Source organism: Siphateles boraxobius, unplaced genomic scaffold (assembly GCF_051911475.1).
Source record: "Siphateles boraxobius isolate OS27281-9 unplaced genomic scaffold, OSU_SipBor_1 8, whole genome shotgun sequence".
Classification (NCBI taxonomy): Eukaryota; Metazoa; Chordata; class Actinopteri; order Cypriniformes; family Leuciscidae; genus Siphateles; species Siphateles boraxobius.
In genome coordinates this window covers 6,172,508-6,193,649 of record NW_027509208.1, presented here as the reverse complement: position 1 = coordinate 6,193,649, position 21,142 = coordinate 6,172,508, and the positions used below count along the sequence as shown (strand labels likewise).

The following is a 21,142-nucleotide window of genomic DNA, read 5'->3' as shown; positions in this document are numbered from 1 at the left end:
CTCAGCAGAGCGCAGTGTTATCCAACGCGAGCTCTGCTTTGCTGCAGGCGGCTCCGTCCCAAACCTCAGCCCTATCTTGAGCGAACATCACACAGCCGAGATGAAAAAGAGGGAAATCGATGCAGGGAAGAGTGCGCCGTGTAGAGAGCCTGCTTTGCTTTGATCGAAGGTTGACTGACAAGACCTTCAGCCCTGTGATCTCCGGTATTATGAAGGACTGGAGCCGTGGTGGCACAACAACGTGTGTTTGTTGTGTTTTGTGTATTTGTGTCCATATGATTCTTTAAAAAATATTTACTCAAACCTAGCAAGCCGCCTACGGAGCCGGCATTTTAAAACTTCATCGGCGGTCTCCTGACACAAAGTCTTTTCATAAGGTCATCGTAATTATGCTGCCGCCTAAGATACCTTCTTTAGGTCAAATTTTAAAGCAGAATCACTATGCTACTATACTTTACACAGAAGGCCACCCCAGAATGCTGTGCGATGTGCATGGAAACAGCATTGCTATTGTTAAATGATAGTCCATCCAAAAATGATCATTCTGTCATTATTTACTCACCCTCGTGTCGTTCCAAAAACTGTATGCATTTCTTTCTTCTGCTGAACACACACAAAAAAAATATATTTTGAAGAGTGTTGGTAACAAAGCAGTTTTGGTTCCCATCGACTTGCATCGTATAGACAAAATACAATGGAAGCCAATGGGAACCAAAACTGTTTGGTTACCAACACTCTTCAAAATATCTTTTTTTGTGTTGTTGTGAATTGCTGATTCTACCGTTCAGAGTGCTGTTTGTGTCGCTTCTCAACTAGGTAGTAGACAATGAGGCAGCTAGTTAGGTTTTGGAACAAGGCTATTTATATAGCCTACATAACAAAATTGTATACAAACACACAACTGGCACAGCAAGGTGGGTCAGGACAAGTCTGTACTCTCTCCTCTTGCCTTCCTATTTCAGACGAGTGCAGAGGGGTGTGAGACAGAGGGCTCTGTCTGTATCTAAAGCCTGCTGGGAAAGGCCATACTCTCATCTCCCACACAGTAGAATACATATGCACCAAAATCCTCTTCACTTTAAAACAACCTTCCCCTTCAGCCTCCTCCGGTACAACCGACTAGGGAGGGAGTGAAGTTTACGGTCGTCTTATGAAGCGTGTCCTCTTGTCTACCTTTGCTGAGGATGGTGACCTCAGCTGGGGCTTTGAGAGATGCCTTGGCCCAGAGCATTGTGGATACTCTAAGACTGAGTGACACACACAGCATTGAAGCACTGGAGACGTGCTTTGCTGAACCATGTGATCCATGTCACTGCCTTGATGGGAAATATACAAATATAAAACCACTGACATTACCTTGCATTGATGTTTACATACAAGAGTTTTCAGCTGAAAACCTGCATTACCACCGAAAGAGAGACCATAATGTGTTTTGGTTCAGAAAATTCATGTCTGTCTTAGCTTAAAGGGGTACTTCGTTGACAAAATGGGCTTTCAATAAAACTTTTTCAATATAAAACTTCATCACCTATAATGCACTGGACATTCAAGACCACCCCCACCAGTCTGCTATGGATGCGCTTACCAGAGTCAAAAACCGCCTCGCTTTAGGTAGGAAATACTTCTTAGCAAACTTTTAGTCATAAAGGTGTCGACTTGCACATGGGAACAATACAAGAATTCAAAGAGAACTTTTGTGGGAAGGAGTTACTTTTGGTTTCCAGTGAAGGATCCACCACGTTGTAGGCAGTGGCTAAAGGCTTCAAAGAATTGGAGCGAACACCGCAACAGAAACAATTAAAAACCTCTGTTTTAAGTCAACATTTCACACCACAAACAGTTTTTTAGGCGAAATGGAGGGGAAAAACTGAAAGAAACTGCCGTTCTGTTAGTTCCGCCCAACCCCCGAAGCAAAACGCTGTCACAGACAGGTAATAAAGCTGTTGCCATAGCATTCCATTTTTACCATATGCATTTTAAAGAGTATACATAGCCTACAATAAAATTTTTAGTGATAAACCTTTTCTTACAATAACTGTTCTGGCCTCTGTCGATCCGAACATCTGTAGACAGGGATACAAAATCGCGGAAGTTTAATCTGTAGTTTTCACAAAAAAGTGGCAGACATTTGCATCTGTCTAGGTAACACGGAGAACAAGTAAACATTGTTCATTTACATGTTTTTGAAAGAAGTCTCTTATGCTCACCGATAATGCATGTATTTGATCAAAAATACAGTATAACTGTAATATTGTGACATATTACTATTTAAAATAACTGTTTTCAAACTTAATATATTTTAAAATGTAATTTTATTCCTGTGATGGCAAAGCATCCAGTCTTCAGTGTCACATGATCCTGCATAAATATTCATTGTAATATGCTGATTTGGCACTCAAGAAACGTTTCTGATTATTATCAATGTTGAAAACGGTTGCATTTTTTATATTTTTGTGGAAACACTGATATGTTTTTTTTTTCCTTTGATAAATAGATAGAAATTTTAACTTTTCAACACAAATATTTATCTGTTTCCAAACAGGTTTCCTAAACACTCCAAATGCCTTTTACTCTGCCCGTCTTCCAGTGCGCAGAAAAAAACAGGTATCCAAATGGCTTACTTCTAGTTGTCTATGCATGTTAAATTGTATAATATAAGTAGAAAAAATATTTGATTAACATAAAAAACATCACCTTTAAATTAAATTTACATTTTGAAACACTGCTTTCAGTCTGCTTACATGATCTTATGATCATATACACCAGGTAAAAAGACTAAACCCTTTAGCACTGGTTTCAGACTGATGACGTGGGTCGTTTTGAGCACGTTAGCCTTGTAGCCAGGCGCCTCTAAACACCGTGGGCAAGAATCTCACACAGAGAACAGACTGAGTCAGTGGCATTACTGCAATTATCCAATTAACCACCATATGTATTAGTCAGTGTGCACCTACACCTCTTGAGCACATATGGCTGTTGAATGAGACTATTGGTGCTGCTTAAACCTTCTTCACACATTGCAGACAGACACGGGGTGGGGCTCGAGAGCTTAGGGTTAAATTAAATATATTCTCTAAGCTTTATGCAAAACGCTTTTCTTTTTTTAAATCGTGCTAAACAGCTTGAATGTACAACTATCAGAAGTGATAAAAGAGTGGCTTTCTTTCTCCATGTTGTCTTTAAAAAAAAAAATTGTATGGCTGGCTCATATATAGTGTAGGAGAATATGGAGCTCACACCCGAGGAGGTGTGAGCTCCATATTTGATACTTGAATTTTATCACAATTTTTTGGAAAATTATGTATGGATATTTAAGTAAACATAATTTGCTTCAAGCCAGTGTTTATCTTGAAATATCACTAACAATATAAAAGTTACTCTTACGTTGAGTTTATAAAAATCATTAAAGATTTCAAAGTGTTCCATGACCTGAAGAGGTCCTTTACTTGCTAAAAAAGTATGTAGAAGATTGTGTACAACAGGTTTTTCAGGAAAGTTTTGATCATGTTGATAATTTAGGGGCTTTAGTATTATGCGTATCAAACATGATTTATTAGGCTTAATGGAGTTAACTACATCCTAACACCGGATTCTATTTAGATCAATAGCGCATAAAGCCTCCCATGCTATTTGTAAGGAGGGCGAAGTTGCTGCCTTTTTGTAGAAAATTCTAAAAATATCACTTATAAGGTTCCAAGATGGCAAGGATTAATAATATGTGCCTCAGTCAATCATCTTCATCAGAAAGAACGGACATGTTTCACCAACAAAGGGAACCCAAGGCTTGTCCTACAGCTAAACCAACCTTGAAATTCATACTAGTCTATGCTGGTCTTTTCAGCAGGGAACTTAAATAGGGACTCATGTTAGCAGAGGTGACAAGGAGGTGCTGTGTAAAGCAACATTTGTGTGGATGCTTGCTAGCCGTCTGCACCCCCTCCCCTCCTCTCTTGCTAAGCGGCTGCTGCATACTGTTAAAGACCCGGGCTTTCTTCTCATATCTGAACCCTACACTAACGCCCATTCTTTCTCTCCCTGCCTCATTCTCTCTTTCTCGCTCTATCCAGCTTTGCTTTTAACTCCACGCTGGTGGAGACTGTTTGTTGACACTGAGGCATATCGACAGAGATGTGTGAATGACAAACCGTGCTGTGGGTTTCTCTGCTTTCCTCCTCCTCTTGCTCTCTTTTTCGCACTCCTTTTCTCCCTCTTTCTCGCACTCATTTCACTCTTTCTCTCACGCCTCTTAGCCCCCTCATCTCTCTCTCTCTCCGTCTCTCTCTCTCTCTCCGTCTCTCTCTCTCCGTCTCTCTCTCTCTCTCTCTCTCTCTCTCTCTCTCTCTCTCTCTCTCTCTCTCTCTCTCTCTCTCTCTCTCTCTCCTCTCTCTCTCTCTCCCTCTCTCTCTCTCTGCGAGATACATTATTCAAGCCAGGCAGTTAAAGTAGGTCACACCGCCATAGCCTTCAAACATGCCTGGATCGGGGAGGTAGCAGAGGCATGTGCACAGACAAATATACACACACAACACGTTCTCTCTCACACACAGAGGTGGTGTCTTTTCCAACTCCCTTGTTCTGAATCTTCACCAAACCACTGATTGAAGTGTGGAGTTCAATCGCACAAAAACAGGGCAATAGTGTATGAGTGGGGGTGTGTGTGTTTTTGCATGTGTTTTTGCATCACCGTTCGATGCATATAGAGGAAGTAAATTTGACTACAGAGAGGTTGCGGAAACACTGATAGATAGATAGATAGATAGATAGATAGATAGATAGATAGATAGATAGATAGATAGATAGATAGATAGATAGATAGATAGAATGATGAAAATGAAATAATCTATATGTCCATCCATCCATCCATCGCTCTGTATTTACATTCAGTCACTGTGCATACCATTGTATACATATGCACATAACTGTATGTGTGTGTGTATAAATATATACAGTATATTTATATATAATCTATATGTGTGTGGGTGTTCATTTCGTATGTATTTTGTGCACACAAATAAAGAACACAGACTCAAAAGAAATCTTTACATACTTCCACAAAGAAGACAACAATTTGTTCCGTCTAACATTCATTTCCTGTTTACAAAGCTTCATATGCTTTCTCCAATACCATTCACAGTAGAACCGAGCCAACACTAGCTATAATCATAAGAAAAACGCAATATGGTGGATGAAACAGACATAGGAAGACACTCACACACATATCCAAACACGCGTACATACAATGGAATGCTAAGACCAGCACCTGTCACTGTCACATGGCATCCAAACCCAAAGCTGATGATGGCAGTTGGGTGAATGGATCTGAACCACCCTGCCTCAGCCAACCCCTCACACCTCTGACACACTCTACCCTTTCTCTCCACCTCTCTGCAGCAAATGAGTGTGAGAAACGCTCCCTCCTCTCTCCTCCATCATCATCTCTCCAGCAGGCCATCTGTCAGCGCTAATGAATGCACACTCATTTGCATGGCTGATGAGCGCTCCTCGTTTGGCGCAGCCTGAACGGAAGGTCGCGTTCTGTCGCTTCTGCAACAGCAAATTTTGGCAGCGAAAAAAGAGAGGGAGAGATAAAGCGAGGCAAAGACCTACAGAGAGATTAATGATGGAGACGGCGAGAGGAAAGAGAAAAAATCGTGACTGAAAATGGATCCGTAGAAGATCTACATCTTTGAAATATATAATTTTTTAACATGCCTCTACTAATTTATGTTCATTATACAAGTGTCGCTTTCCATACTTCATATATGTATTTTTATGCATGTGTCACTACGAGTAGGCCCATGTATATGTGTGTGTGTGTGTGTCACAGCCCTACACAGCGTCTGTGGAAATAAATCAGCTCCTATGAGGCTTCCCAGCCTATCACAATGCATTTGTCTCTTTCACTAGGGAAGACATGTCTGCACCCCTCCGCTCCTCTCCCTCGCTGCCTCAGCTCTTTCCCTTAGCGTGTATGTGTGTGTGTGTGTACATGTCTCTTCCAGTCTCCTCTCCTCCCAGCCTCCCCTGCCTTTCTCCTTTAATTACCGCTCTTTCCTCCCTCCACCCACCCCTCTACCACCCCCCCCCACACACGCACACCCCCAAATCCCTTGCTCTCCATGGCAGAGGCTGCTCTCGTTCCCCCTGCCTCTTTCCGCCTGTCTCCTCACTTCCCACCACAAAGCCTGTTTCTGCTGGTCCTAGAGCAGTGTTTTTCATTTTCTCGGGTTTAGGATTAAGAATTTGATTTTTGATCCCACACTATCTCTTGCAGAACGTCGAGATCTGTTGGATCGGTGGGTCCAGACAGGCTCCTCCGAGCACTGCGGCTACAAGAGCCTCGTTATTGGTGTGATTTAAACGTGCGTGTGTGTGTGTGTGCAAGTTTGTGTGTACGCTCACAACTGTGTTCGGAGTCTATCGATCGGTCTGTTTTTCCAGGCAGACAAGGCGTAGACCATTCTAAGAAACCCACTGTGGCACGTGCACATTGAACGACGCGTCGCATGTTCCTCGCTTTAGAGAAAGCCGCCGACATGCATTCATAGTCACAATAGTTAGCCTTGCTTGTGAATACTGAATGCGAGAGACATGGGTTCTGGGATATCAGCCAAGTACATATGCATTTCGTCTAATGGGAGTCTGCTCTCATATGCGTGATTGCCACAGGGTTGCGTTTCACTGCGGCCCAACAAGAGCAATGCCCATGAGGAACAGCACCCTTCACGCCTGTCCCCAGCACCGGCATTTTAGACACTCTCCCTTTCCATTAATTAGCTTCTCCATTTTCTGTTGGCCACTCTGACATTTTCCTGCTGCTAATTCGCTGATTAAACCTATTAACGTGATTAGGGAGGCATTTCCAAGACAGCTGCCATTATATGTGCCACGCCGTTCAGAGGCAACTAGGCTGCCTTGTTTTTCTGGGGTTTACTTGCATGTGTAGAGAAAGCACTGGACTGATGTTTTTCAGGACCAAGAGCTGTCCAATATGTTCTTTATTTCAGCACCAGGAGCTGTCCAGTGTTCCCACTTGTTTCAGCACCAAGAGCTGTCTGTTTGTGTTTCAGCACTTGGGGATCTCCAGATTAAGCAAAAAAAAGGATACAATGGTAGTTGTCTTAAAATGCTTTTCAAATCATGTCAAATGGGTTCAACATTTCGAAAAGCACTGTAATTTTTTTATGCCATTCCTTTTGCATCTCGGTTTTTGATTAAAAATAGAACCTAACTAAATCAGTTGAGGTTTTCTTGAAAGAGTTTGTAAATGAAGCCATTGTCAGCAGGGATTCAACGCAGACGTGGCCGTTGTATACCACGGTGTTTGCTTAATTTTCAATGAGGCACATTTTACTGGCACATAATTCATATTCTATATCAAATACAGACTCCCACACAACTGCACACGCTAGCGCATTCATATGGCTTTGTAGACTCTGTAGTCTGTGGGGAGAGCAGAGCAGAGACTGTCTACAGCTGAATTAATATGGGAGAGACTGATTAAGGTTATACATTTCCAGCCTGCCCTTTGTTCTCTGGCTTCGGGCAGACTGGGTTTGTTTATTTTGCAATACTTTTTTGTTTTTTAGCCTGGCAGCCTTTGCATCTCCAAAGCCGAGGGTCCGTGCTGTCTGTCTGTCGGTCAGATGAGGTGGGTAAGTCTGGCTCTGCATGCTCCACACTCGCTGCTGCTGCAGTGTCGCGTCGCTTCTGGAGACTGGCTCACACGCTTCTCTCTCTACCGCCTCACACATTCTGCTCACAGCTCCCTCCCTACGCTCCAACTCTCTCACTCCCCTCCTCCCTGTCTGTCTGTGTCTCTCCCTCCCTCCCTTCCTCTCTCTCTCTCCCTCTCCCGCTCTTTCTACTGCCTCTCCAGAGCGGCTGCAGTTCCCTGCTCCTCCACTCTCTCTCCCTCCATCTCTCTAAGTGCTGGCGGAATACCGAGCTCAGACAAAGAAAGCTCAGGAGAACAGACGAGAGAAGTGAAAGAGTGTGCTTTGAGGGACAGAAAAAGCATTTTAAAGAGAAACTGCAGAAAGACGGGTGCAGACTTTCAGACCTACGGTGGTTGAGGAGACAGAGGGAGGGAGAGAGAAAGACAGTGTCGCCATTTCAGTAGGTTTCACTTTGTTTACTTCTTGTTCTAGTTGTTTAGCCATGCTGGCATGTCGTGGCCTCATAATCTATGTTCGTTTATGAACAAGGAGTGTGCATGTTTGTCTGTGTGCGTGTGTTTTTAAGAGAGGAAGACGTTCTAATGCATTCATGAAGGCATCACTTTTGCATTCCAACACACAGAGCTGCAGAGTAGCTGTCTGACAAAGTAAGCTCCGCTACCTCTTTGCCTTTCAAACTGCAATGCTATGGCTATCTGACCGACTAATGGTTGTTCCCAACTACATATACGCATGACACTCAATAATTAGCGACCATACAATTGATTTTTTTACCTTACTCTGACAGTTGTTTCTTATGTAATACTTTTAAGCAAATCGTGATTTTGAACACTCATCTTTTTGGGCTAATTGTGAATGTTTTGCTGCAAAATGAAACGTCTGTCTTAAACATCTTCACCTCAGGATAATGACTGTGACTCTGAAAGTTGAGTGATTTGAAGTTGAATGTGAGTTGCGGCAGGGCTTTGCTGGATGGGGCTGTTGTTGATTTACCTGTGGAACAAAGAGCAGAGAAGAGTTGCTTGTACAACTGGTGCTCATTAAACAGCCACTGATAATGCAGCCATAGGTGTGAATATATTGCACAGAGGTGTTATATAATGTCAACCAGTGGCACGACACAGGCCGGTGTGATTTAGTATGCACTGGACCTCCATCATGTTTGCTTTATTATCTAATAATAATTATTATTACATTATAAATTATTATAATAATTATATTATAATTATATTATTATATTATAATATAATAATACAACTTTATTATTATTACTATTGTTGATGTCACGGCTGTTATTTGTATAAACAAATTATAATAATTTATAATTAACTTTATTACAATTATTATTATAAATTATTATTTAAGTATTATGGTCATTTATAATGATTAACTTTTATTAATTAAATATGATAATTACATTAAAGTAATGTTTTTAAAATAATGAAAGTTTTATTATTTTATTTAGTTAATATGTTATGTAATTAAATCTTAAAATCAACTAACAAAAACAAATAAAGCATAATTTTTATTAATAATAATCATTCTTCTTGTTAGTTGGTTGTAAGATTTCTTAATGATATTAATTAAATGTTTGCATAGATTATCGGGTGTGCAAATCTCACACACAACGATAGAAGCCAGTGCCTATATCTGCATCAGTGATGGAGTATAATTCTAGAGAAAGATTTAGTATATTATTCATTCAACCATCTGAGCACATGTTTATGCAATGATGGGTGATATTGTTGACTGGGGCTGTTTTGACGGTTGCCCTTTTCAGCTGATCTGAAAACAGTCAAATCTAGTCAAATAATAGCTAAAGAGAAGTTCAGGTGGGAGGTTCTGGACCTGGATCAGCAGTGAGACATCTCAGCAGGAGTTCAAGAGAGAGCTGTCACACTTATGAATACTGTATGTGATCTCACATGATTCCGGCATATGATCTGTTTACTCTTATAGGTACCTAACGATGCTTGTTAGTTAAGTTAATCTTACCATAGCAACATTCTTAGAAACGCAGATATGACAGTGACAGTGTCGTTACACTTGCAAAATGACTAATATACTGCGTTTCTGCTTCTTTTATTCCCTTCTTTGTGTTCTTGTTTTTCCTTTAGCTCCTGGTTTGGTTTGGGGAACTAACTGGCTAACTACAAGAGATGACATTAGATTATTGCAACGCTTCTGTAGAGAAATTAAAATGGCCTTACTTGTATGCCTTCCTGTCAGAAAAGTGCCGCATTTAGGATCAGAACCTGAGCAGGCTGAGGGTAAGCTTGGGTTTGAGGTGGAGAAAGAGTCCTCAGGAGAAGATGTGATTTGTCTGGCTAGAATCTCCATGACCCCAGAGGGTTTCCTTTCCTCAGTGAGCCATTTATACACTGAGGAAGAGAAAGGCAGTGAGAAAAAGAGAGGGAGAGGGAAACAGAGGAAAACCTTGCCTATTTCACAATCTTACAGGTTTAATGAGTCGCCAACCATCCCCACCACCCCTTAACCACCACACACACACATACACACACACACACACACACACACACATACACACACACACACACACACACACACACACACACACACACACACACACACACACACACACACACACACACAAACACAAACACTAACCACTCTGTCTGATGTGTGGCATTGGCTCAGACAAAAATAGCATAGTTGGTGAAGTAAGCTTGGGAAAGAACAAAATTGGATGGATTTCATTTATGTGTATATTATATATACAAGCACATTATCCTGACCTCATTTAGTTATGCCTGTATGTTTTGCTCATTTGTCTGTAGACTTTTTTCTGAGTTTGTGTTTTGAGAAATGGTTGACCAATTTTCAGATTATTCCGATTTTTTTTTAATAGTGGTTCAGTAGCGCATGGATTATTTTTTGTTGCATTAATTGGAATGTCACAGCTGTCTGAGCGGGAATCACATTCTAGTCATAATAATGCCATCGCAATGCTAACAATGGATTTGAGTGCATTTATGTGTACAAAAATCAGCTTGTTATAAAACCAAACACAAGAAAACATAAATTTTTTTGGATGTTAAAATGTAAACGCACGTGAGAACATTAAGCTGAAGTTCAGAATGAAACTGAGGTAAAATGCAAAAATCTGTCTTGGTTGTCAAATTATTTAGCATAATTGGCTATATTGGCTCATTGTTATTGCAGTCTTATAGGGCGATGACATAATGCTAGCATTAAGACAGAGCTAGTCTGCGCTTATGCTGTCAAAGTGAGTGAGATTTTGTTATTCCAGCCTACCTATCAAACTCTGCCAAACTCCCATCCAATTCCCCCTGTTTCCAGCAGATGTTACTTCAAGCTGGAGTGAGACTCTGGGCTTCTTGGTACTAGCATGGCGCTAAGCAAGCCATTTAATAATATATTCATGATTTAGTGTTGAAGTTGAAAGCTGTCACTCAATCTACTGTGTGTGCGGTACCAAAAAGTTTACAGGAAGTTTAAGTAGCTCTGGTGGTATTAATGGTGGAGTTTTGCTGAATCATGTGGTGCTATAGGAATGTTGTCAGGCTGACAGACAGGCTTTTATTGGCTGATGAGCATGGACACACACATACTCACCCAGCGGGCCATTCAGTGCTTACACCATGCTCATTAAGACTGAAGAACCATAATATCTCAATTGTTGGGTTTTTGTGTGTGTTTTTTTTTTTACAGTTTATGAATATTTATATGGAAATTTTTGGCTGAATTAATGAATCTGGTGCTAGTGGGTTACATGACTAAGGTATTCACTCTGCAGTAGTTTGTGATGATGATATAATAAAGATGTCGTCTTGTTCGTACATCAAACATAATTCTTAAGGATATTTTACAACTAAAATACATGAAAATGCAAAAGAATTTAAATAAATATAATCACAATTATAATAATGTTTTAATTAAATAAATAAAATCAAATATAAAAAATACATTTTAGAAAAAAATCCTTGACATATTTATTCAAAGTAAATATTAAATTCTCTTAAATATGCTTTCACTCTGAATGATTTAGCATCACCAAATATCCTTGACAGACTTCAGTAGTGAATGGCAAAGTATCACTATATTGAATGCTTGAAAATAAGCATTACTAAATAGCGTTCATGAATTGAAAAACATCTTCTATTCTGAGAAGACAAATCCAATTTTACATTTTTTTTTAACTTTCCCACTAGTAAATTATCTCTCTGAACAATGCAAAGTAGAATTCGGTAACGAAAAAGACCAATGTAGCTGTGAATCAACAGTTGCATTATGAATAAAGGTGGCTTTTTATTTATATATGGGTCATGATGTAGAGCTTATTTGGTTTTTTGGAAAGCTATGGATCTAAGATTTTATCACATACAAACATGTTATTGAATATGAAGGCTATAACACTTTTTTAGATTATTCTATTGCCTTTTTCATGGGAAGCCCTGATCTATATTAGATGCTACTGTGACCTAGTTGAGTACAGGGAGGGAGGGAAAAGAAAGAAAGAAAGAAAGAAAGAAAGAAAGAAAGAAAGAAAGAAAGAAAGAAAGAAAGAAAGAAAGAAAGAAAGAAAGAAAGAAAGAAAGAAAGAGAAAATGAAAGAGTGAGACAAGGAAAGACAGGGAATGAGAGATTTGTGTGAGGGTGAATAAAACATTCAGGGGCAGCCCAGGTTAGATCCCAGGATTCAGGATCAGCAGGCATGCAGTGTAAACAAACCCAGCCTTACCTCTTACCCCTTGTAAAATTCTGCAGCCCAACAGTGTTTCAGGCTAAATTAGGACCTTAAATAACTTAATATAGTTTCAAAATGTACTTTTTTAAATGGATAATTGTTATGTTCAAGGGAAATGGGGAATATTAGGAAATATCTAATCACTATCAGGATTCAAAAGGCTTATAGGCTTATAAACCTTTTTTAAGGTGAAAAATACTTCCTATAACTTTTATCGTCAAAGACCCTGTGTCCGATCAAATGTTATTTTACCTACATTCTTCAGTCACATGCTAGAAGCAGCCAAATTACAGTACTGTAACCAGCAACATGGACAAGTTGAATGACATGGGAAGGGTAACACTTTATTTTGATAGTCCAATTTTGAAGGTTTAGTCCACTACTTACTATAATTAACTTTGCAACTGCATTTCAACTAGCAGTCTTTAGAGCAGAAGTGTAAAGAATACCTGAAAGCCATATTTTAGAGTGAAAGTACAGATAACTTACAGCGAAAATATTCCCATTACAAGTTACAAGTCACCAATTCCGATACAATCAAAGATGCACTAGTCCTCAACACCTAAGAGACATGCCAGTGAAAAACAAGAAACCGTTGATTTGTGAGGAGAGCAATCACGTTTATTTTCTAAAATCGTAATAAAACTGAACACCACAATATTGCAACATCTACAAACACTCAAGTTAAGCTCAAGTGCTTAAAAAAGAACATAAGTAAACCAATATCCTTTAAAAAGAATTCTCTTCAATATAACGAATAAATAAAATGTTAAGTGAAATGAAATAGTCAAAGCCTTACTAGAACTGGATGTGCTGGTTTTGTCCTCATCCTCATCTCATATATGAAACACCTGCGATTCAGCAACTACCTGCTAATGCACTCACATATGCATAAAGTACACTTTATTTTGATGTTCCCCAAACAGACATTCTTCTGACTGTAAGAAACTTTGTAAGTACATGTCAACTTATTCTACTAACCTAACCTTAACCCTAACCTTAATCTAACAGTCTTGTAATATACTAATGAGAGTTAGCTGACATGTAGTTGCAAATTAATGAGAGTTAGTTGACATGTTAGTTAATGTTTTGATTACATTAAAATGAATTAATTAATTTTGTTGCCAAGTTACTTATACAGTAGTTAGTAAAATGTCTAAACTGGACTATCGAAATAAAGTGTAACCAAAGGAAGTTAAAGTCTGAGCTCTGTCCCAAATGATATCTGGCATCAGAGCAAGATAGCTTTTTCAGGAGGATCTAGCCTAGTATTCAAGTAAAATACCATTTTATTAGGCTCTCCTTAAGACCTAAAGCATAGATCTTTACACATCAGTTTTATTTCCCAACTATTTACATTCACTTAAGACATAACTGACTGTTAACGTGAATACTCCCCAAGATGGGTATTTTGACATGTAAGTGTGTTTGACCGTTCAAGTGCAATAAGCCACGTAACTTAATCCGGATCACACGTTGTCTGAGAGGCAGCTTTCTTTGTGCTCGCTTCGGGTGTAAGCACCGAATTCAGTTCTCTTGCACATTTATTTGCGCTTTTAATAACTTATCAAGCACGTTCTGCTTTTTATTTTCTTTATTTTCATTTTCTTTCTTTATAAATCTAGTGTGTCGGTAACTTTAAGCAGTCCTTTACATACATATTTACATACAGCCATCAATTGACAGCCTACTCTTCCGTGCTGTGCCTCCCTTGATATGCACAAGTAGACAAATTGGGGATTTACCGTTGCTCTCACAAATACAGTCAATCGTTCTCCAGCCATATCCACGGGTCTGATCATCGGGACATTGTAAAGTTGGTGGCAGCCTTTGAAAACGAGCATTGGTATATAAACACCCCATAGACTCCCATAGATCCCCCCCGTTCCCCATAGACCGCATACACTCTCCAAATCAGTACTGACCTGATTTTCCCATATATGCACAGTGACTCAGGAAAGCTATCGAGTCTGTTGAAAGCACAACGCATACACATGGCTATCCGATAATGGCGATGATTCACTCAAATCGGTGAGAGCATCACACAACATGAGCTGGGGCCACATATGGAGGCCTATTTCCTGTTGCATTTGCAGACCCGTGGAAGGGAGGGGGGAGTAAATGGAGGGGTCTCATCATCTTTCTTTTTGAATGTGAACAGGATTCCTTTTGTGTGTGTGTTTGTGCAGCGGGGGCATTTTCCTTAATAACTAATCTGGGGTGATTACACGAGTTCAGCTCTTAAGAGATCATCTGGTTTCTGCTCACTCTTTACTTTGTGTTGTTCTAAAAAGAAATGAGGATTGAGTACATTAGAGAGCTCAAATGGGCATGGGTATTTTGGGTCTGCAGACATAGACACGGGTTGCTGGGGTTGTTGTTGCAGGAGTGTGTTAAGAGAATACAAAGCATTCTAAAGAGGTGAACCGGTTCTGCTGCCTTGGCATAGGAAGAAGATATGGCTCTCGAATTCGTAGAAGATGACAGAAGGATGTTTTATTTTTGTGTGTGTGGAAGTGCTGTCTTAATTGCTTTTTAATGTTTATATAATCAGTCACGCATCCTATTGTGCACTGCAAAAAAATCATTGTGATTAATCAATCAATCAGTATTTTTGTCTTGTTTTCCAAGAAAAACATCTAAACATCCTTTAAACAAGATCAAATTACTTTAGAAACAAAATTGAATAGGATATTAAGATGTTTAGTTTATTTTTCTTTCTCTTTTTGAAAATCGTTTTTTTCCTCACTCTTACAATAAACCTCACTTGTTTTGTCAAATTTATGCTTAAACAATTTGCCAATGTGGTAATTAAAGTTGACATGAAATGAAAATTAACTTCTATATTTTTTAAATGCATGCTATTGATCTTATTGTAAATTATTCATCCATGCACCTTGTAATTTTTAATCAAAATGTGATAACTTCACAGACTTCTCCAAACATTTAGTCTACACTCTGCCCCTTTCTTACAATTGACTGCAAGCTTGCATTCACATCTTCCTCATCAAATCAACAATCAATGGATAGAACCAAGTCCCCACCCTAAAAAATATATCCCCAAACTACAATTATGGATTTTAGCATTTTTCTAGTCTGTCACAGTAAGTCCGGTCTCTAGTCTGACTAAATCATGTGCGCACTGGTGGCATCTGTGTTCCATCTGTCGTTCTCACCTTCGGTTGTCATTGTCGACCAGCCCTGTGAAAAGTTACATAACAACATCATACTGTACAACAGGGCTGGCATGATGCTTCAGTAGAGCATCACATCTTGCCTGAACCAACTAGCTATGGGGATATTTATATAAAATGTATAGCAGCACACACACACACACACACACACACACACACACACACACACACACACACACACACACAGACACACACACACACACACACACACACATAGATGGTAAGGAATGACCAGTCAGTAAATTAAGGAGTTGGCTCTAGGGTTTCTTTCCAGACACTGTTTGGGAGTGTCGGACAGAGAGCTCATAGAATGAGTCATGAAGTGGGAGAGCTGTTATTTTTAACACGCGCGCTCACGCACACACTCCGCCGTGCCTCACACAGGCTGCTATGCAATTGGTTCACTGGGGACAGTCCTGTGATGGAAGACGTGAGGCAACACCTCCATTAGAGTCCAGTGCAGGCCCTCCAGCACAGTGACTCAGCTAAAACACACTGCTAATTATTCATTAAGACCAAATGTGCCCACAGTACACAGCCTGCGTACAGCTCTAAGCACACTGAACAACATCAGATTCCCTTATCCCACATACACGTTGTGGTAGATATGGGTTTTTAACAAGATGAGTAATTTTTGTCATCCTTTGGTGAAGGAGAGCTAGATGAAAATGGCTCATTATTGCAATTATTCATTTTAGGGAAGCGAGAGAGAGCGGGAGAAACAGAGAGTGAGAAGGAAAGAGAGAGAGAGGGAGTCTTGGCTGGTGGTAATTAAAGCACGTCCTTCTCGATAGGACGCAGCGGAGGTCTGGCTGATTGCTCCATGGTTTCTCCGTCTCTGAATGCGTTGTGAATGAGACAGACAGGAGCACGAGCGCTGCATGCTGATTAAAATCATATTTCCTCTCCATCTCTGCTCAATCCGCGCTGATTTGCCTCACTGATTAGAATTCGCTGGTGACAAAGTTGGAGACAGAGCCCAATGCAACATATAGCTAATCACATTCCAGCGCTGCACCGGGCTCATAAAGATGGGGAGAATTAGCACTCATACGCTTTTGGACAGATGTGCGCTGAACCCAGCCTGGAATTACTCATCAGTTGACAAAGAGCGCTTTGGATAGCCGTATGGGTTTGGTTATAGATGTCAGGCTCTCGTGTGGTTCTGTTGGTTTTAAGCAGATAATAGCTCAAGCTCTGTTCCAAAACCTAGCAAGCTGACTCGCTTCCTACTGCCTGGATAGGCGCCCTAATTGTAAGTGAATGATTTGAAATGCTATGTGGGAAGAAATTGTATGCACCACGTAGATGACACTCTACACACAAAGTGCATAAGAGACTCAACTCACAATTGATTTCAATTCATGTGACACCAAAAGAACAGCACAATACTCATAATAATAATAATAATAATAATAAATATACACAGATCACATGAATTTGAGGCAAAAGTGACTCTTTCATTGTCACATTATCATGAATTAATTATGTTTCTAATAAATTTCTAGAGTTGGAAATACAGTATTTATGAGTTTCCTACAGTAAAATTATCAAGGGAAGTCGTTTGGGGAAACTCAGAATTGTTGCAGTGTTGCGTGTCCATATGAAATTGGCTTCATGGCTTCAAACAAGTCAGTTGTGAATGGTAATGAACGATTTGGCAAAGTTTATGTCCGACAGAGCTTATAGCCCATGCATGCTGTAATATCTCAGAGATAGTTTCACTTCCTTTGAAGGTCCTCATGGGAATTCCTATGCTCACTTTGGAAATCGCACTTATGACATGGTGTGCATTCAGGTGATTTTTGTAAATGGAGTTATTCTTGAAAATGATTATCCCTAGAAAATGATGGGAAATTTAGTTTGGTTGGTCAAGTCTCCTCATAAACCATATGAAATAATGTATTTGCTATTTGTCTTCATCAACAGTACATAAAATACCTACAAACTAAATTGTACAGTCAACGTTCACAATTTCATCTTATCGTGATAACATTGTTCTTATGCCGTAATTGACACGGTCCCAATCAACTTGTTAAGTCTGACGTCAAACATCAAAGTTTTCGGGTACAAACACTCTATCAGATCCCAAGAAGCAAACAACAAATGGTGCTTATATACACTCAGTATTTAATATGTCACGACTTTCTAATATGTCACGAGATTCAGAAGTCTTAGCTTTTAGAAAGTAACTAATTTCCCACTTGACTTGCCGCAATGCATTATTGGATTGCTTCTGTAAAATGTCTACTTTTTGGAACATATAGGACATCTTAAAATGCAGCCTTCGTAAGCAGCTCAATAGGTTCTAGAAGCGTATGCCTTGAATTGCTTTAACAATCGAATGGCTCTTTTACCTTCACAAATCTAAACAACCACTTTGACGCTCTTTGGAATTGTTAACAGATATGAGATTCCAGGCTCTCTTGTACAACTACGCTTGTTAGTGTGTGAAATACACATGTCTATTTGTAAGAACTGGCCGTGCTTTGTGCTATCCCAAATGCACACAAGAGCACATGCTCAGCAGCTGCAGGGGTAAGGCGTGGTGAGCCCAGTAGGATACTGTAGTGTAGCGCAGGAGATGTAATTAACAGGTATGGTGTGAAAGTGGCCAGATCAAGCTGCAAGGTGCCCCGCATTGAGAACAAGTTCATCATGACATTTTCACCTCCATTATGTGTCATGGGATGGCATTTGTGCTGTATTTAATAGATGTTTTGTGTGTATTTCTTTGTGTGCATTAATTTGGAAAATTGCTTAGTGTAGTTTGTTGGAGTTTTCTGTTGTTTTTGTTCTGAGTTGCCTTTTTTGTTGTGATATAATTATTGAATAGGACACAAATAAAAGCGACAGAAATTCTTCCACAAATTCTGGAATTAAAACCTGTTCACACTAAGAACGATAACCTTAGAGATTTGGTTAAAAAAAAAATCATTCTTAAAAGAATAGCAGTGCCCACCCCACAACGATAACACCTCAGAGGAACAATATCATTGGAATCACTTTCAAATTGATTTTTTCCAACTGATGAATGATAAAAACATTGACAGCCAATTAGAATCCAACCTGCTTTAAAGAGCTTGAGCAATTAAATGAAACTGACGAAAAAACTGCCGCGCATGCATATGATAAATAGAAAATTTTTTTGTGTTTGGTGTAGACGCTAATATAGATTGCTATACGGTAGTTATCTTTATATATCTCATTCTTGATGTGAAAGGCCTTTTTAGTATTGAATATATAAAGTATTGAATTATAAAAAAAAAATTCTCACTGTTGACTCAACTGTTTTCAACTTTGCATTTAAAGTAACACCAGGTATCTTTTGCTCTCGGGGTCCCCCTACAGTTGGGAAACAGTATTATCCTCTACTACTGTCGTAAACTCTGTCATTGTGCATTTGTTGACAACCATGATAGCCCTGAACACTGTAGGAGGAGGTGACATGCAGGTGTTCTGCTTGCTTCGCGTGTGAAATGTCTTCATCCCAGGTACAGTGGCATATATTTCAGCATGTCATATGAATATAATTTCATGGGTTTTATTTGTTTTCTAACGACAAATGATCCCAATGATCACGTTTACAAGCCAGTGTCATTATAGTAGCCTAGTCTATTGGTTACCGTTTTACTGAATCTATATGATACTTCAATGCAATGTTTGAGTGGTAGATAATAATCATATATCGTCAATATTATAATATCAAGCTACCATACATAAATCTGCAAATTTTACAAATCGATTTGCATTATAGCTTGAGGCAAGACAAATAATCATTACCTGATTCATGAAGATAAATGGAGGATAAGATAGCGTCCGTAACATAGTCAGGCAGACAAAAAACACCCCAGACTACGGGGTGTCATTGGTTGTTGCGTTAAATGTTACCCAGATACAATAGTGCTATTTTCTGATTGGCTAACAACACCAGACGAACAACACCAAAGGAGACCCGCTTGAATTCATGCCTGTTCTACAGTGAGAGCAGCGCGGCCAGAGTTTTGGGCGCGGCGGCATATTAAATATATTACAAATAGTTTTTCAGCGTGAGAAATACAATGTGTGGCGGGAGAGCGTGACAAAAGACCGAAATGAGTGACTGTCACGCTCAATGCGTGACACTTGACAGCCCTGCGATTTTAAGGAAGTGGGGGTGGTGGTGGAAGAGACGTATATGCCGTAAAGCAGTCGAGTTTTGTAGTTCTCTTTGTTCGCCGGTTACTACCCGAAACCCGAAGTTTAAAAGTACGATTAAAAACGCTACAGACCCCGTCAGGCTATGGCAGATGTGTCATTCAACCTATTGTAATTCGATGTACCATCACAAGAGACTTGGAAATATATTACGAAGGTTGAAAAGTTACCTGGTGTTACTTTAACTGGAGTCGGAAAATACCTTATTTATGAGTTATCAGCACTTGACTTAAGGGAAGTTGTGTTTGAAGTTGTGAGTGGTGAAACTCAGAATTTGAAATTATACTGGAGTTGCTGCGTTGTGACAACAAAAGTTCATGGCTTAAAATAAGTCGGTTGTGATTGCTAATGAATCTTTTTTGCAAAGTTTATGTACAATAGAGCTTATAGCTCACACATTTTTAAGTCCCCCTGTGGTTAAAATCAAGCTTTTAATGTTGTTTATGTCTATGTGGTGTTTTTAATATGCTTTAAGACAAACCATTTTCTCCTTAAAACTGCAGTGAACCAAAGACGGTCTGAAATCGCTGGTGTTTCTGACGTCACAATCTACCTTGTAATCAATCATGTCAACGTGTGATTGTCACTGAGTGGATCTCTGAGCTGGTGTGAGTGAGTGGAGGCAGGGAAATGTGTATATTCATAGAACCGCGTTCACTAAATGAGGAATGGGTGTAGAGTTACATTCAAGCTATTTTAAGGCATGAAGAATTTTTTTCAAGGAATCAACGTTTAAATATGTAATTTTGGGAATTATTTTATAATTGGTAAAATTATTGACTACAGGGGGACTGTTAATCGCTCACTTTTACAGTTTGCTTTTGTGTTTTTGTTAATGGTTAGGCAGCAGTATTTTTTAGTATTATTTTGTTCTGAATTGGCTTTTTTGTGTATTACTGAATAGGAAAATTGTGAAAGTGAAATTAGGATTCCACAAATCCAGGAATAAGAGTTATTGGGGAAAAAAGGTGATCACATTTGAATGCAGCCATTACATGTAGCTCTCAGCTAGTCGTTGCTGGTATAATTTGATGGGTAACATGCGATTTCTTCCTGTCAGACGATTCTGGCAGTCTGGGTGCTCACGTCTCCTTCGGGCCTGGCACCGACTTAGGTTGTCGAATGAGGGGCCAAAAGCTATTTTCCGCTGAACTGCTCTCTCTCTCTCTCTCTCTCTGAGGACATGAAGTCTCAGGAAGCCTTCGCCTTTCCCGTCGCTGGGAGAGAGGACTTCTGGTGCCTCCGTTGCTATTGACGACGTGTTGGTTGGATCCCACGCGGTTGCCAGGCATCATTAAGACCTGATGGCACGGGTTTCTCTCTCCATAAGCAAGCCTCGAGAA

At 39.7% G+C, this 21,142-nt stretch overlaps 2 protein-coding genes and 1 long non-coding RNA gene across 8 annotated transcripts in view; 2 read left to right on the top strand and 1 right to left on the bottom strand.

Annotated features, from left to right (window-relative positions):
* Positions 1–5,499, top strand: part of LOC143729575 (uncharacterized) — a 32,750-nt gene extending 27,251 nt beyond the window's left edge. The window contains exons 2-3 of the long non-coding RNA XR_013200020.1: positions 2,543–2,604; positions 5,392–5,499. This is a non-coding gene — a long non-coding RNA (uncharacterized LOC143729575). The remainder of the gene's footprint in view (positions 1–2,542; positions 2,605–5,391) is intronic.
* Positions 1–21,142, bottom strand: part of rps7 (ribosomal protein S7) — a 117,773-nt gene that overhangs the window by 53,663 nt on the left and 42,968 nt on the right. The window lies entirely within an intron of this gene.
* Positions 7,878–21,142, top strand: part of myt1la (myelin transcription factor 1-like, a) — a 67,832-nt gene continuing 54,567 nt past the window's right edge. For 4 of the 6 annotated variants that reach the window (XM_077220884.1, XM_077220882.1, XM_077220883.1 and 1 more), the window contains exon 1: positions 7,878–8,118. The gene's annotated coding sequence lies outside the window, so the exon portion shown is untranslated. Of the gene's footprint in view, positions 8,119–8,244; positions 8,327–21,142 lie in introns of all 6 variants that reach the window. The other 2 variants (XM_077220881.1, XM_077220878.1) reach the window with 2 other exon arrangements.